The 15,986-nt window shown below is 48.5% G+C and overlaps 1 long non-coding RNA gene across 3 annotated transcripts; it reads left to right on the plus strand.

Moving 5' to 3' along the window:
- The first annotated feature begins 6,313 nt into the window (after positions 1-6,313).
- LOC111096612 lies at positions 6,314-15,362 on the plus strand. Of its 3 annotated transcripts, none has more exons than XR_005361882.1 (5): positions 6,314-6,428; positions 7,702-7,900; positions 13,408-13,526; positions 14,546-14,635; positions 14,734-15,362. It is a non-coding gene; the product is annotated as an uncharacterized LOC111096612 (long non-coding RNA). The 3 variants fall into 3 exon arrangements; XR_005361881.1 differs by lacking the exon at positions 7,702-7,900 and adding an exon at positions 9,899-10,029 and having other exon boundaries at positions 6,332-6,428; XR_005361883.1 differs by lacking the exon at positions 7,702-7,900 and having other exon boundaries at positions 6,336-6,428.
- The last annotated feature ends 624 nt before the right edge of the window (positions 15,363-15,986 follow it).

Genomic DNA, 15,986 nt, shown 5'->3' on the forward strand with positions numbered 1-15,986 from the left:
AACAGGAAACACAGTTGGGCCAGTTTTGTTTTGTTTTAATGCATGGTTTGGATCATTCATGTAGGAAGGAGAGGAGACAGGACCTTTATTTATATACTGAACATCTGCTACGTGCCAGACACTGTGCAGGATGCTAATAGACATAATCTCATTTTTAATGAGAATAATTAAGGTTATCATATATGGTGATGATGATGATGATGATGATGATGACCACTAAGTCGCAGACACTGAGCTGTAAGCTTTACATTAGTGATGTTAATGAATCTTTACAATAACCCTATGAGGTAAGAATTATGCTCATTCCCATTCTACAGATGAGAATAATGAGACTCAAACACACCTTCCAAAGTTAAAGAGTAAATAAGAAGGTCTGATCATGGGATGCCTGGGTTGAGCGTCTGCCCTTGGCTCAGGTCGTGATTCCGAGGTCCCGGGATCGAGTCCCACATCAGGCTCCCTGCAGGGAGCCTGCTTCTCCCTCTGCCTGTGTCTCTGCCTCTCTCTCTCTGTCTCTCTCATAATAAATAAATAAAATATTTTAAAAAAAAGAAGGTCTGATCATGATGCCAAAGTCCACATTTTTTATTTCAAACCACACCCACTTAAAATGAAGCTCTCAGAGTTTAAACAACTGGGCAAGATCGTAATTGGTATGTCCCAGGTCAGTCTCATTCATTCATTCCCTATTTTGTGACAGAAAGGAATGGAGGGACTACCAGCTAAGTACAAATATTCACATTTATCTAGAAGTCTCCAAGCCCATTGTTCGCCTTGCTTCTTCGCCAATTTTATAAAGGGACAGAATTGACTTTATTATAATTATTTTATTATAATTGATTTTTTATTGTTTTTTATTGTTATAATAATTACTATCTTTCCTCAGTTTTTTTTTTTGTTTTTTGTTTTTTTTGCAAATGAGAGAACTAAAACACTCAGAATCTTTTCTGACTTGCCCAGTCCCATCAACATTTTCCAAACTCCTGATCCTCTGGAGCACTTCTAACAGCCGTGGGCAGGAAGCCAAGGTAGCTGGTGTGACCCCAGGACCCCCCCAGAGCACACAGGGCTCCCACACCGGGGCCAGGTAGGAAGCCCCTGCCACTCTTTCTTTCATGCTTTTGGATATCACTGAAGGCAGGGGCTCCTGACTGACATATCCCATCAAGTGGGGACCTCTTTGGCCATAGTCTCATTACACTTTTAAGCAGAAAGCCTTTGGGCCGAGGAAAGAGATGCCTGCAGATCTTGAAGAAAGAGAGCTGTGTGGGGCTCCACTCTCACTGCCATTCCCTGAATAAGGGTATGTGTTGCTTCACAGAAGAAAGGTCTTCATTGCACTTAGCAAAAGGGTCTGTTTTTACTAATTATGCCCCAGGCAATGGTGAGGAGGGGGGTGCCTTCATTTGAACCTAGTATAACACTTGTAAAAATCCAAACAGTGATTTGACTTTTAAAGAAGTAGAGATCTGAAGGCGCATATGCTAACACTGAGAAAAAAGGATAGGAGACAGACCAGCTGGAGGTGGGGCCTCCATCCACAGGGAGCCCCTCTTCAGTGTCCTGCTGGGACTCCCAGAATTCCCCTGCCCCCCCCATGGTACATTGCAGCAAGAAATAAATGGTCTCACAGTGGTGGGTTTTGATATTTTTTAAAGGATTAGAGGGAAAGAAATAGCTTTTGTTTTCTTTTTTTCCCAGTTGGCCAAATATGACATCTGACCTACAGGCTTGGAAAACAACTTGACTTGCCATGTGAGCCATTAGACAAGACAACAGCCTGGGGTATTCTCTCATGGAATGGGGGAAGACCAGGCTGTCTTTTCTTCTAAAATTTGTGGCAATCATCAGAAAAGAGCAGCTGTCAAAATTGCCTCCTGCCCCAATGGGGTTGCCAAGCCGCTGCAGTCTTTATTTAATTGCTTTATTAATCTTACAACACAATACCAGTCTCTGTCTCATTGTGCCTCACTAGCTAACAGGGCCTGGGTTTTGTAAATATGTTTAATTAAGCTCCAAAAGCCATGAGCCTTCTGTCTTCTTGGTTACACTCTCCCACCAGGGCAGACACCAGCCAGAATTGAAATAAATGAATGGCTGTGCTTCCCTGTCCATCTGCTCCCACTAGGGGGTGATGATGCTAGAGCAGGACTTTCTTAGGGAAGAAATGTCCTCCGTCTCATCAGAGGTTTGCTGCTCCCCATGACTGGAGAGCAGTTATTCTGTGAAGAAACATGAATTAAGAGCTCCAGAGAGAGAAGAAATAAAAAGATACCATTCAAATTCTTATATACAAATTGCTCCTTCTTCCAGCCATCCATCTTGTCTGGAAGGAGACCTAGCTACTACAAAGGAGCAGCCCTTCTCTACAATTCTTTGAACTCCTGGAACTAATGCCCCCACCTTGAAGAGGGAAGAAACTTAAAACCAAGAGAAGGTGGGAATGTCCAGGGATGGGTCTAGGGGAGAAATGCAACCTATATGTTCTACAACATCATTGTAACAGCTGTGTGCACACATGCCTCACCCAATAAGTTCAGTGATAGCAGGCAAAGACTAGTAGCTAGCTCAGTGCAGGGAAAATAGAAGGAATATAAGTTTTAAAAGTGGAAAATAAGGAAGGCAGGCAGGAAGGAGAAAGGGAAGAAGAGAGAAAGTAAAAAAAAAGAAGGGAAGAAGAGAAATAGGGAGGAGAAGGAAGCAGGTGGATAAATGAAGTGGATAGGGGGATGGATGGTGGTTGGATAAATGGATGGATGGATGGATGGATGGATGGATGGATGGATGGATGGATAGGTGGATGGATGATGTAATAGGGTTTTGGATGATGGACTCCACTCACTATTACACAGACCCCATGGCTCCAGAAAACCAAGCCATGGTTTTCTTTCTCAGGCTGATCTTTCATTAGAAGAGTCTCTTTCCTGGGAGGGTCCCCAGAGAACATGGGAGAGACAGCTTATGTGAAGTCTACACAGCATAACACCAAAACAATGTCAGCAGGAAGAAAAAACTCCCAGTCTATCCACCAGTTGTTTTGAAGACAAGATGCTAAACAGCTCACTGCTTACGCTATAGAGGTCATCTTTATTTATTCATCTATTTTGTTTTTGTTGAGTTGTGTCCACAGGGCACTAAGCACCCAGAATAAACAAAACTGCAAGATTAAATCTACCATCTGGACATTTCTAAACATCTGGATATTTGGCATCATGTTGACCCCAACTGGTTGTCTTATGACCATGTAGTTATAGCCCAGAGCAGCAGTGGGGCAAAGGAGGAAGCATAAAGAAGGGTATTTAGAGTGATCCTACATTCTAGAATGCCTGTAAACATCCAGATTTCAAACACTCTGACCCATTGTCAGGCTGAATTCCAATTTTTAATTTGAAAAATATGAAAAAAAAAGAAAAAAAAGAAAAATATGGTCATGCTAGATACAGGGGTAAAGGAGAGGGTACGAGGGTAAAGGGAGAGACAGAGGAAGAAAAGACAGGGAAAGAAAGCGGGGAAGGGAGTTGGTTGGGGACACATCTCTGAACGGTGAGACAGGGGCAGTTAGAGACGGTGCAGGTGCCACATGGCATTTCTGAGAAGCTATTCCTTCCAGAACTACTGCCTGAGACCAACTTGGGCTGTCCTCCTCTCCTCCTCACCCCAAACCCAAGACCCAGATGGAAATAGCCAGACCACCAGCTCCTCTGGCAGTTTATGTTATGTCAGTTTTAGTAACACCTCACTTTTCCAGCAATATGAACAGGGAAGGAGAGTGAATCTCCCCGCTGTACAGAGAAGGGAAGATTCCAGAAGGGGAACAGAAGCGATCCAGGGATGAGCTTAAAGAGAGAAAACTCTAAAGAGGAGCCTCCAGGGCCACCCGGGTGGCTCCATTGGGTTAAGTGGCTGCCTCATGTTCCCTGAGCTGCTTCCTCTCCCTCTGCTCCTGCTCTCTCAACTGCTCACTCAATAAAATAAAATAAAATAAATAAAATAAAATAAAATAAAATAAAATAAAATAAAATAAAATAAAATAAAATAAATAAAATATAAAATAAAATGAGGAAGCTCCATGCTGCCGGGGACCCTTTCCAGCTGCCAGTTCCTGCTGCCACACATACATCCAAAAAGAAGCAGGACCACGGGGCAGGGGAGAGGCTGCTTGGGAACCAGGAAAAGATTGGCACCACTTCAGACATGACCCCCCAACACACACACGCACACAGCCACGCATACGCACACACATGCCATATGTCTTTAAGATTCATTTTCTTTTAAACCCATAAGGAGAAAACGATCCTCTCTGCAGGCCTCCCCCCCCTTGCCTGCCAGCCTCGCATCCCCTCTCAGCTGTTCCAGGATTGCTGCAGTGTTTTTGTTTTCTGTACTGGGTGATTGATTATGGAAGAGCAAATTAGCTCCCACTGCTTTTAAGATGCATTTTCTTTCTTAAAGAGAAGATGATGTGAGCATTACTCGTCTCTCCCCACTGCCTGTCTTGGCCCTTGGCTGCTGTCACTGCTGCTTTAGAAGGACATCCGCGGAAGGGAGTAGGAGGATGGGCTCCCAGAGCCCACAGCTGCTCACTCTGGTGTGATTCAGTCCAGTACCCACCCTGCCTCCCAGAGTGTCCCATTCCTTTTTTTAAATTTATTTTTTTTATTTTTTATTTTTTTTGAGTGTCCCATTCCTAACCCCGGTGCATCTCTCTGGTTACTCCAGGCTATTTTTACCCATCTCCCTATCAACGCATGTGAGTCCAGCTGCCTGCACAGAGTAGACCCTGTTGGATGGATGAACATATAGATGACGAATGAAGTATGAACACTAAGGTCTCAACTTAATGAAATAAATGTACTCGCTCTCTCTTTCTCTCCCACCCCTCACCTCCCTCCCAACCTCTGGCTATGGGTCTTGCCACTCAATGTGTAGTCCCTAAATCAGAAGTGTTGGCAATCACCTGGAAGTGAGGTTCCCAGGTTCAGGTGAACTCTACCCAGAGTAAACTTTGAGAAGCGTTGCTGTGTGGTCCCAAGCAGAGGCTGGAAGGTAGACAAGATGACGCCTTAAGGCACCTCACTGCTTTGTATGTCTTTCAAATCAAAGAGGTAACGGATTCATATAGTTATGGAAGGCCTAACTCCGGATCATTACAGACCCAGAGTGCTCTAGGACAGGGGAAGTAAGTTTCAACTCTTCCTTCCTTTCTGACTAGCTCTTCCTGCTGTTTTGATCCTTCAGAGGTCCCAGCTGACAGATCCAGAGCACAGCAGGGCTTTGCTCTAACTAATTGCCAACAGTTGGCTGTAGCCACATTCGTTATTCAGAATGGCTCATTAATCTCCCAATGCCAGTGTAGCCATGGCTGCTGATGGGGCCTCTCCCCTCCCAGCACCCAGGTCCCAGTGGGGCACCCTGGGTCCCTCTGGCAGCACCATAGTAGGAAACAGCGACCTTCTAAGAAGGGTACACCAGGATGTGGAGCCAGGCTGACTTGAAACCTGGTTAAGACCTGTTCCTGGCTGGGGTGGTTATAGGGGGCCTGACCCAATGGTTCCAGTGGGCGCAAGAATGAGTTCTAACAATACCAGGGGGAGGGTTACCTGGGACCTCTTGGATGAGCTGAGCTGCCCTCTCACCACCAGATTAAGGAACCTGCCCCTTTTTCTCCTGGGCATAGGAATGGGCTCTTGGAAAACCTTGCAACGTGTTTGCAGACACGGATGAGATGCATTCTAGAAAGTTCATGAGGAAGAAGTCCTAAAAAACTTCAGAGCCTCTTGCTAAAGTTTGAGTCAGAGGCTCAAATGTGCATTCATCCTACGGCTTGGAGAACATGATTTAGATGTTTTCCTGCCTTTCTCCTCTAAGTCCTGCTTCAGTGGATTTGTCTTTCCAAGACTATAAATTCTTTTTATTTTATTTTTATTTAAGATGGTATTTATTTATTTATTTATTTATTTATTTATTTATTTATTTGAGAGAGAGAGAGACAGCACAAGTAGGGAGAGCAGCAGAGAGGGAGACGGAGAAGCGGGCTCCCCGCCAGGCAGGGAGCCCAACGTGGGGCTCTGTGACCTGAGCCGAAGACAGACGTTTAACTGATTGAGCCCCCCAGGCGCCCCAAGACTATGAATTCTTAAGGGATAGATTGTGTCTTTCACACCTACCCCCTGGTGCCCAGTACCTGGCCCTGCTAAGCCATCAGCCCCCCATTTAGACCCATGCTTAGATACAGGAGTAAAGGACAGAGTACCGGGGAAGAGGGAGAAAGGGGGGGGGGGTGGGAAGACAGGGAAAGAAAGACAGCGTGTGAGGAACGGAGCTGGTTGGGGACACACCTCTGAGCAGCGAGAACGTGATGCCTGAGACCGTTAATGACGCCTGCGGCCTCCACACAGCACTGGTTGCCCTGGGACTGGTGCCCACAGGTGAGCACCTGCTAGCCGGAGGGCTGAGATGGGGGAGCTTCCACTAACATTTTAATAAGACCTTTTGGCACGGAGCATTTGAACGAATTATAGAGGAAATGCTAATTGTCTAATACAGATGGTGGGCATGTAGGTGTCCATCTCCCTTTTGCCGCTTCTGTTCTTCAAATGAACCAGACCCTCTGGCCTCTGTCATTTCCATCAGTATTGTCAACGCGGATGGGAGCAATTGGGGCTTCAACCCAAGTGAGCTATGCGGTTGTTGAAGCAACACTGCCCTCTGCTGACCACAGGCTCTCACTTCTCTGGGACCCGGATCAGATCCTACACCCCAGCCCTTTGCTTTGTCCCTCTCGGGTCTCCCCTTTGCCTGGGCGCCACCTTGATGCTGGTGGGGCCCAGCCAGACCCAGCAATGGACACCGGGACTGACATCCGGCTGAGCTCAGACAACTAAACAGTGTATTAGGGCAGCCGACGTCTTTAGGTCCTCATTTTTCTCTACCACCATTTAACCTTGGGTGACGCACAGCGCCAGGGCTGCATGTGGTGCAGAGCTATACAGCTCCAGGCTGTGGACAAACGACCACTCAGAGCTCTATACTCCTCCTTGGTGAACTAGGGGTCATCAGCTTGGGGTAAAGCAGAGTGTGAGAGTACAATAAACCCAGCACTTTCAGACACACCTGAAAAGAACCTGAAAAGAAGGTACTCACCTTCTTAAAGCAACAGAGAACCCATTTCCAGGTGGTTTGTTGACCTCAGGTAAATACCCTAGGCCTTGACATGTTCGATGCTAACCACTCTGAGGTAGCTGGTGCTTAAATATCTCTACCAATGGAAAGGGGCCAAGCAAAATGGATCATCCCAAAGCACCACCCATGGCCACCTATGGGGGCAAAGTCCCTGTGTATAGGGGACCCTGAGAAAGCATTCAGGAGAGGTTAGAGCAGTGGCTCTCGGACCTGACCTGTGTCAGAACCACCCAGGGAGCTGTTAGAAGCCCAGATGGCTAGCCCTACCCTCCGTCTCTGACTCACTGTGTGTGGTATGGAACCTGAGAATCTGTACTTAGAGCCCCCAAGTAAGCGGACCAGGGCGAGAACTGCTGGACTCGGCCGTGCTATGGTTATAACTCTGAATTTCAGTGGCTTCGCACCACAGAAGTTCATTTCTGGGTCATGCTGAGTATGGAAAAAGGGTTAGTGGGGCTGTGCTCCACACAGTCACTGGAGGGCCCAGGCTAATCAGTGCCCCCCGCCCCCATCTTGTAGCTGCATCTTCTATGACATTTGACCTTCATAGCTGCTGTGACAAGGGAAGAAAAAGTGAAGAATCCTAGTTGAGCTTTTAACTGTCTCAGCCCCAAAGTGGTGACGGAAATCATATCCGTTCACATTTTATTGACCAGAACTCCTCACATGGCCCTGCGCGTGCCTCAGGTAGAAGTCGTCCCCGTCCCTAAGATGACAGGTAAGCTTTATGTTGGTGAACACTTGTGCCAACAGACATCCCACCCGAGCGTCTCCTTTTTCACTCATGAGAACATTCGAAATCACATACAAATGCAGTAGTGGTTACTGGGGACTTATTTTCAACCCTTTACGTGTTTGTCGTAGAGTGAGGGTGGTGGTGGGAAGAAACTAGAGAGCGCTCACGCGTGCCTGGAATTGTTCTAAGTGCTTTTGTGCATTAACTCACTTGTCCCTCACAACAACCCTCTATGGTGAGCACCATCAATACTCCCAGGCTATAAATAAGAAGACTGAGGCAGAGTTTTGTTATGTGGCTTTCCCAGGTCATACAGGGAGTGAGAGACACAGCAGGGACTGCCACCCACCAGTCTGACATGAGAGTCCGCCTTCCTAACGGCTGTTCTCCTCCATCACTGCACGGTTCATTTAATTTTTGAAGAGAGAGTTGGAGAGACTATAGTGGAAAGACTTGGTTTTTGGATAAACCTAGATCTAAATATTCTAAATATAAACAGCTCTGCAGAGAGACCATCCCCCCACACAAGTAGCTCTACTGATACACAAAGGAGTTGGCTCAAGCCAGATATGTGAAAATGGGGTCCAGGTCCAACAGAAGGTCTTTAAAGACCCTCCCTGATGCCCCACAGTGGCTAGAAGACCAAGCAGGTTGTATCTGGTCCCTTAATGCAATCTTCCCAGTAGTTGACCACAGACCTGGAGGATGGGACAAGACATTTCTCCACTTTTCTCTTAGGATTGCCTCCCACGTCATACAAGTGCTCTTTAAATGGGACCCAGGAATCTCCTTGCTCTGCCTTCCTCCCCTTGGCCCTGCTCCGTGGGGAGAAACACTTCAAGCTGCAGTGTTCCCATCCCACGACCTGGGCATCTCTTCTCCCTATACTCTCGTGGGCGAGGGGCGGCCTCTCACCTGACAATATCATGCAAAAAGGCTTTAAGTCTTAGCATAACTGAGACACAGTCCCAAGGAATAAGGACTACATCCCTCAGGTTAGAGCACCTACATGAAAAATAAGCTTTTCCACTGCAGAGAGCGAGGCTCGCAAAATGTCCGTGGATTTCACAATAATTAAGACTAATAAGAACTATCTCTTTATTCTATTTTATGAAAGCCACGCACACACACACACACACACACACACACACTCCACAAGAAACTGGGAAAGGGGGAGCTAGGAAACAATACAGGTGGAAGCAGGAAGAGAATAATCCTACCTGGACACCCTGGATTCCATGAGTTTGGTTTTTAACTGATGGTTGGAATAGGTACGATTTAACTGCAGAAACAGCCTCTGGCTGAGCCCAGAGTGGCCAACAGAGGGCACTGGTCCAGGGCCTTAGAGCCTTTCCAATCCGGAGCTCAGGCTTGGCCCCGCTCACTCGGGGTCACTCCATATTTCTGGGGGGAATGTTAGGTCAGCAAGAGGGATCTGTTTAACCCAAAACACAGGATACTTAACGGTCCTTGTTAGTGCATCAAAGGGAGTCGGTCTTTGGCCTCAAAATGTCAGATTGCTTCCCTGGGGTTTACAACCCTCTCATTTCCTGTTTTTCTGAATAAAAGTTCAAAATCTCTTTGGCAGCGATTTGGAAACACAACAGTGTTCAAGGCAATCTGAAAATGCTGGCTATTTTGTTTAGACAGCTATCAAAGATTTGTGGTCAGTTATTTCCATCCATCTCTCTCTCTCTCTCTCTCTCTCTCTCTCTCTCTCTCTCTCACACACACACACACACACACACACTCACACTCATTTACTCAACATTCACATTTTCTGCTGACACTTCAAACCCATGTCTGCAGCCAGGGATCTGACGGAGGGGACGGACGATTGGGAATGAGCTGAGTGCTCATCTAAGTTATTCTGCATTGAAGACCCGTATCGTGAAGGGTCCCTAACCTGTTCAGGGCTGTGCTCAGCATTACCAAGGTAGCTCTCCCAAGTAGTGACTGAAGCCACTCTTTCCGACCCAGGCACCAGGTGGTTAAAGGCGCGGAAATGGATCTTTCCCGTCTTGCAAGAGTACCTGTCAACTGGACCAGCCGTGGGAATTGTGCTTTGGAAAAGAGGCCGCAGCAACTCACTTCTCGGATAATTCTGACATGTAAAGCGTGCTGCGTACACAGCTCCCGGGGGGCACCCCTGGGCTCCGGCTCCAGCCTGGAAGTGCAGAGAACGGGATGGAGGGTTTCACACCGTCAGCAAATCCACATCCTGAGAGGGCAGCGAAGGCCGACTTGGGGTGTTCTGTGTGGCTCTCGTTCCAGCCCGTGGGCAGGGGAGGCAGGCTAACCCCAATGCTCCCTCCCGCCACCCTGCACCCCGCCCAGGTGCACGGGATTCCCACCCCCAGCTCTGGAAGCTGGAAGTCCCGAATCGAGGTGTTGGTAGAGTTGGCTCCTCCTGGAGGCTCTGAGGAAGAATCTCTTCCGTGTTTCTTAGTTTCTGCTGAGTTGCCAGCAGTCCTTAGGGCCCGTTGGCTTGTAGAAGCACCACCCCAACTTCTCTCTTCGTCTTCACATAGTACACTCCCTGTGTATGAGTCGGTGTCCAAATTTCACATTTTTATAAGGGCACCAGTCATACTGGATTAGAGCCCATCCTAATGACTTCGTCTTCACTAATTACAGCTACAAGGACCCTACTTCCAAATAAGATCACACTCTGAGGCACTTGGGGGTTAGGACTGCAACATAGGAATTTGAGGGTGACACAATTCAACTCGTAACAGGAGGATGTGCACTTCTCCAACCACCAAGTCTTCCGTCAGGCCGATGGGGATGCCAATGCCCCGGGTACAAAGAGAAAAAGAAGTCATTCAGAATTAGATTTTAGACCTAATTTCTTCAGCTTCTTCACTTATCAGCATAGCTTAGAAATCTCACTGGGTAAAAACCCAAATGGCCCTGTCAATCCCACCCCACGCCTAAAGCCTTCTCTGAAGTTGCCCCAAGGATTTCTGCAGATCCTCAGGGCTGTTTCCCATCTGCCCTTGAACGAGTCCAGCCTGCTGGCGGTCACCGTAGTTCTGCCGGGCTGGAGATCTGTTCCAAGCTCTCAGACTGAGTCCCCGACTATTCACGCAACCAAGGCTCCTCCCTGAACCCCATTTCCTGGGGTTCCTGTGCTGGAGCCCCCACATGAACACTCTGCCCAGGGCTCGATTCTTCTGAGACAAGGGCACTTTCTTGCCTTTGTTTCCACCCCCAACCCAGGTTTGGAGTCTCACTCAGGTATGTCCCCTGCAGAATCTCACCCCCATGCTATCTTTCAGCCTGCTGTCCTGAACCCTAATTCATATTAATTGAATGAATTAATAAATTACTAGCTGTGATAGCCTAGGCACTTAAAGACAGCATCTACTCTAAGGGCCCCAAATGTAGTGAAATAAATTAACACAGTAATTAAAAACGTTGAATATAATGGAAGAACGAATAAGGTGCTGCCAAATAATGTGGGAAGAGTGAGCTATTTTGGTGTGGAGGATTTCATAGAGGAGGTCAAAGGTGAGCTGCTCTGGAAGCATGCCTGGTAAGCTCCTCAGCAGAAAATGAGAGGACACTCCAGGCAGAGGAGGGAGCCCGTGCAAGCCCATGTGGCACGACGATCTCAGAATGCTGGTTGCTCCTGGACTCCCCACTGGGGTCCTCTGCACACTTGTGATGCCCCCATGACCGCTTGTGGGTACTTTGGGATGCGACAATTTGCTGCCATCCCGCCCGTTGCCCATTGCCACCCTCTCCAGATACTGAGCCCTGGGGACCCCCAATCCTTCCTTTCTCAACTGAGTTACGGGTTTTGATTAGACCAACCTCACCTTACAGCGAAATGTCTGAAACAACTGGCCTGGCTCGGTTTCAAAGGCTGATACTCCCAAAGCTTCCCAGGCTGTAAAGGGAATGGCATCAGCCTTTAACGCTGATCTTTTCTTCTGTGCCTGGAATCTACGATGCCCTAGTCCAGAAGAATGAAAGAAAGATCTTGCCCTTCTTTCTCCCGTACCCCATCTTGCAGGCCTGGCCCCCAAACACGACCCTTTTAGTAGGCTCATCCGGGTCCTCTAGAACCCAGGATCAATCATAATTTTCTAGTGACACGGAGTCCACTGGCCTCACCACCACCGCAAGAACAAAGGCCTCCGTCCTCTATGTGATCCTTTGGGGTGGTTGCTTTCTCCAAGGTTCTGGAAAGCCCAGGCTTCCTCCCACCAACTGGGGGGAGGGAGAAACGCTGAAAGTGGAGATAAAAACGGTCCATCACGGGGGGTGGGGGGGGGGTCAGTGTCAGTCTGCTCCGGGCCCCTGCTGCGGACTCACCTCCCAGGAAGCGCAGGACCTAGCCTTGGATCTGGAGCGAACTGGTCTGTTCCTGATGCCCCCGCAGAGCCCAGGCCGTGGTTCTCAGCCCGCAGACCTTGCCCTGGAGACGCCGTGCCTGCTTTCCCTCCCTCCACAAGTTTCTGTCAATCCATCTCCCAAGGTCAACTTTGGACCACAGAGCTGAGAACAGTCAAACAAGAGATCTGGTGTCTGCATCAAGCGATTTTTCCTTCCTCAGAAGCAAATCATTTCTGCTAAATTCTACTTATCATCAGTCCTATTATTTACGTGTTCCAGCTCCCCAGCAACAGCAGATGAGAGCATCTAGGTGGCGATGCTGCTGGCAGCGACAGGAGCCTGGACGGGGGCGGGGGCTGGGCAGGGGGGAGAGAAGGGGTTTGCCTGCCCTTGGTAGGTAGGTAACTAGGAGAGGAAGAAAAGGGATTTTCTTGTTGCTGCTTTCCCCAGGGACACGAGTGGGTGGATATGTCCCCGGAATGATGTCTAGCTCCCAGGTCCTAGCATCACCAGTTGTCCAAGAGTTCTGGTTGTCACCCTCCCATTATTAAGGACAGGTTTTGTCTTTCGCTGCATCCCCACCTATGATGAAGGCCATAATTAGTGCATACATTGGACTTCCCTGGGTGCTAGTGCGCTCAGGACCATCTGTCTTCCTGGAAAAGACAGTTACCCCAAGAGGACCTGTCCCCTCTACACTCTAGGCTCTGAAGCTGAGACCTCACTGTACGTGGAAACCCTCTGTCCCAGACACCTGGCTCACAGGGGTACACACACATACACGCACACTTGCCCATCGATGCAGACACTGTCTTTCCCATGGCTCCGTGTGCCACCTCCACGGTGCCCTCTGGAGACGCCTTCCTCTTTTATTGGTCCCTGCGGCATCCCAAACTGAGTCACGCGCCCAAAAGGTCCTCTTCCTGCATGCGTATCATTTTCCAAGCCCTCCACATACTCTGTCCCATTGAATTCTCATGAACCTCTTGTTGGGGAAACAGGCTCCTAAATGTTAAGAATCGTGCCTAGGATCACGTCACTAGTAATCAAGCACCCACAATTCAAATCCCAAGTCTGCTCTCGTGTGTGACTCTTGGCCTCTTCCCTGTAGCTCTCAGAGATGTCTATAATTTACCGAATTTCAGGATCTATCCAAGAGTCACTTCTGAAGGTCAACTATTCGTCCAGGAGACAAATCCTTCAATAGGCAAATCCTCCCAGAATGCCTTCTCTGTGCCAGGCACCACGAGGACAGAGGAGATTGGTAGGTAGTGCCCTTGGTACCACTGGGTCCTTTCCTACATGGAAGAGGGGGAAGGAGGCTCAGTCATCATTCCTGGAATGTTGCCAGAAGGCTGACATCCTGGGGATGCCTGGTCTGAGATGTCCCCCTCCTAAGGGAGACCGAGCCGCAGAGGGACATGATGGGAGGAGAGGGCAGGTGTCACCTCAATGCCTGGCAGTCCCCCCCACCCATAGTAGACACCTGAAAAATACAGGTTAGTTCTCAGAATATTATAGAAAGAGCAGAAATCACCATCCAAAGCAAGATCAGGGGGAAGTTTGAGGCAAAGCGTCTTTTGAGAAACGGCTGGTCAGAGAGTCCTGCCAAGGAAAAGAAAGATCTGTTTTCCACCATCAGCCAGTGGGGTGGACAGAGCCACCAGGTCTGGGCAGGATGCTGTCACTAGAGGGCAGTCGCAGCTTGCTCTTGGCGGTGCAGGAGCCCTGATGGCCTGCTCTCCCGAGGAGAGGCCAAGAGCAATCCTGCTGCATTCTAACTCTGCCCAATGCAGGGGCAGCTCGGGAGGTGGACACGTGACTTTCGAAGGGGAATAAACGCACCCTAACCCTTCATGTTTCATACAATCCTTTCCTTACATGTGGCACTAGGAAGGCCCTCAAGGTTTAGACATAGTCCGGGTTCCTTGGCTAATAAAGATACTGTGGAGGCAGCCCGGGTGGCTCAGCGGTTTAGCGCCGCCTTCAGCCCAGGGCTTGATCCTGGAGACCTGGGATCGAGTCCCACCACGTCGGGCTCCCTGCATGGAGCCTGCTTCTCCCTCTGCCTGTGTCTCTGCCTCTCATTCTCTCTGTGTCTCTCATGAATAAATAAACAAAATCTTAAAAAAAAAAAAAAAAAAAAAAAAGATACTGTCGGAACAAACGCTAGATTCCCCAAACCCCAGTTCGAGGCCAGTTCCAAGGCCTTATACTAGAGCAGAATAATATGGACTAAATTCCTTGGTGAAATTCTCACCTCATAATTTTTTTCCTTTGTAGGCCATTTCTTTTGTTATTTGTTCATTCCCTGGAGGCTTAGGAAGAAACAGAAAACGGAAATTAAAATCAAATTGGACCATCAGGTACTCTGTAAGTAGCCTTGATAAAAGTTTGGATGAGACTAGTGATACTCATGACCATCCATGTTTTGCACGTGACCCCCCCTCCCACCCCTACTGTCTTTCAAGGTCATATGCTGGTGACCATGGAGAGACGTGATGGATTCCTCCTGCCCTGGAGAGAGAAATACATGCAAACAATGAAGGACACAGAAGAGGAAGGTTCTACAGTCTGTGCCGGGGACCCGAACCAGGCTGTCACATGGAAACTGATGAGATCATCAGCCAAAAATCTGAAGCCCAGGGTGAAAGGCTTTGTCCTGTACCCTACTTATTCCTGGAACATGGCACATACCAAGGCTGGGAATGGGAATGGGATTTGGGAATGGGACTCAAGGCAATGGAGGTGATAGATTCTTTTAGCACAGAGACACATGGCAAACACGTCAGGAGGGGAACAGGTGAAAATCTACTCACCTTGTCACTATCCCACCTGCACCCCCACCCCACTCAGGGTGGAGCTAGATATAGCCGAATGTTTGCCAAACCTTGGCAGGGGCTGAAGAGAAGAATGTAAAGAACTAAGGACAGAGTATATAGGATGAAGGGGTTATGGGAAAGAGGAGAAGGAAGAGAAAGTCTAGGTTGAATGAACTACTGCCTTCCTCCCTAGCCCAACCCTGACACCCAACTCTCTGCACCGTCTAAAGATACTAGAAGCTGCAGCACAAACCAGAATAAATGATTGTTTTCATACATTCTTTTGGGTTCTGCGTGTGTGTAGGGGCAGCCCATGGTAAACCCCTTACTAATGCACTGGACGTCCTCTTCCTTCCGCTAATAATAGTGTCAAAGTCAGACACTCCAGAAAACTCTTCTCGTAGGTTGTACTCTGCTCTTTGATTTTTCAGACCTTTGTGCAACATGCTTTCCGCCAGGTGGTATGATAGTATAGAGGTCACTGAGGCGTCGTGTCCACGCTCGGAGAGCTCATCACCAGCTGGGGGGGACCTTGACCCACGCCAATTTCCACCCATTGGAGCAGGGTGCGTGCTGCCGCAGACGTGAGCTCTGAGGGGACAGACAGGGTCATCCGTCCAGCCTGTGGAGCCAGGGAAGAGTGGTCGGGGGAGGAGGCTTTGTAAAGATCCAGCTCAGACAAAAAGAGGAGCCAGTCTCAGGCTGCAGAAAACAATGTGGACCAAGACTGTCTATTGTGGCGGTGTCTATTCCTGGAAGTGCCAGAAATCTGGTGTCTTATTTTTACAACAAATAAACACTAAAGTAGCAAGTATTACGTTGATTCATGCCTGGGTGCCCGCCTGTCTCTACTCTCCTATAATTTCCATTTCCTCCCTCTCGCCCCCACTTCGAGCCTGCTC

Source organism: Canis lupus, chromosome 7 (assembly GCF_011100685.1).
Source record: "Canis lupus familiaris isolate Mischka breed German Shepherd chromosome 7, alternate assembly UU_Cfam_GSD_1.0, whole genome shotgun sequence".
NCBI classification, from domain to species: domain Eukaryota; kingdom Metazoa; phylum Chordata; class Mammalia; order Carnivora; family Canidae; genus Canis; species Canis lupus.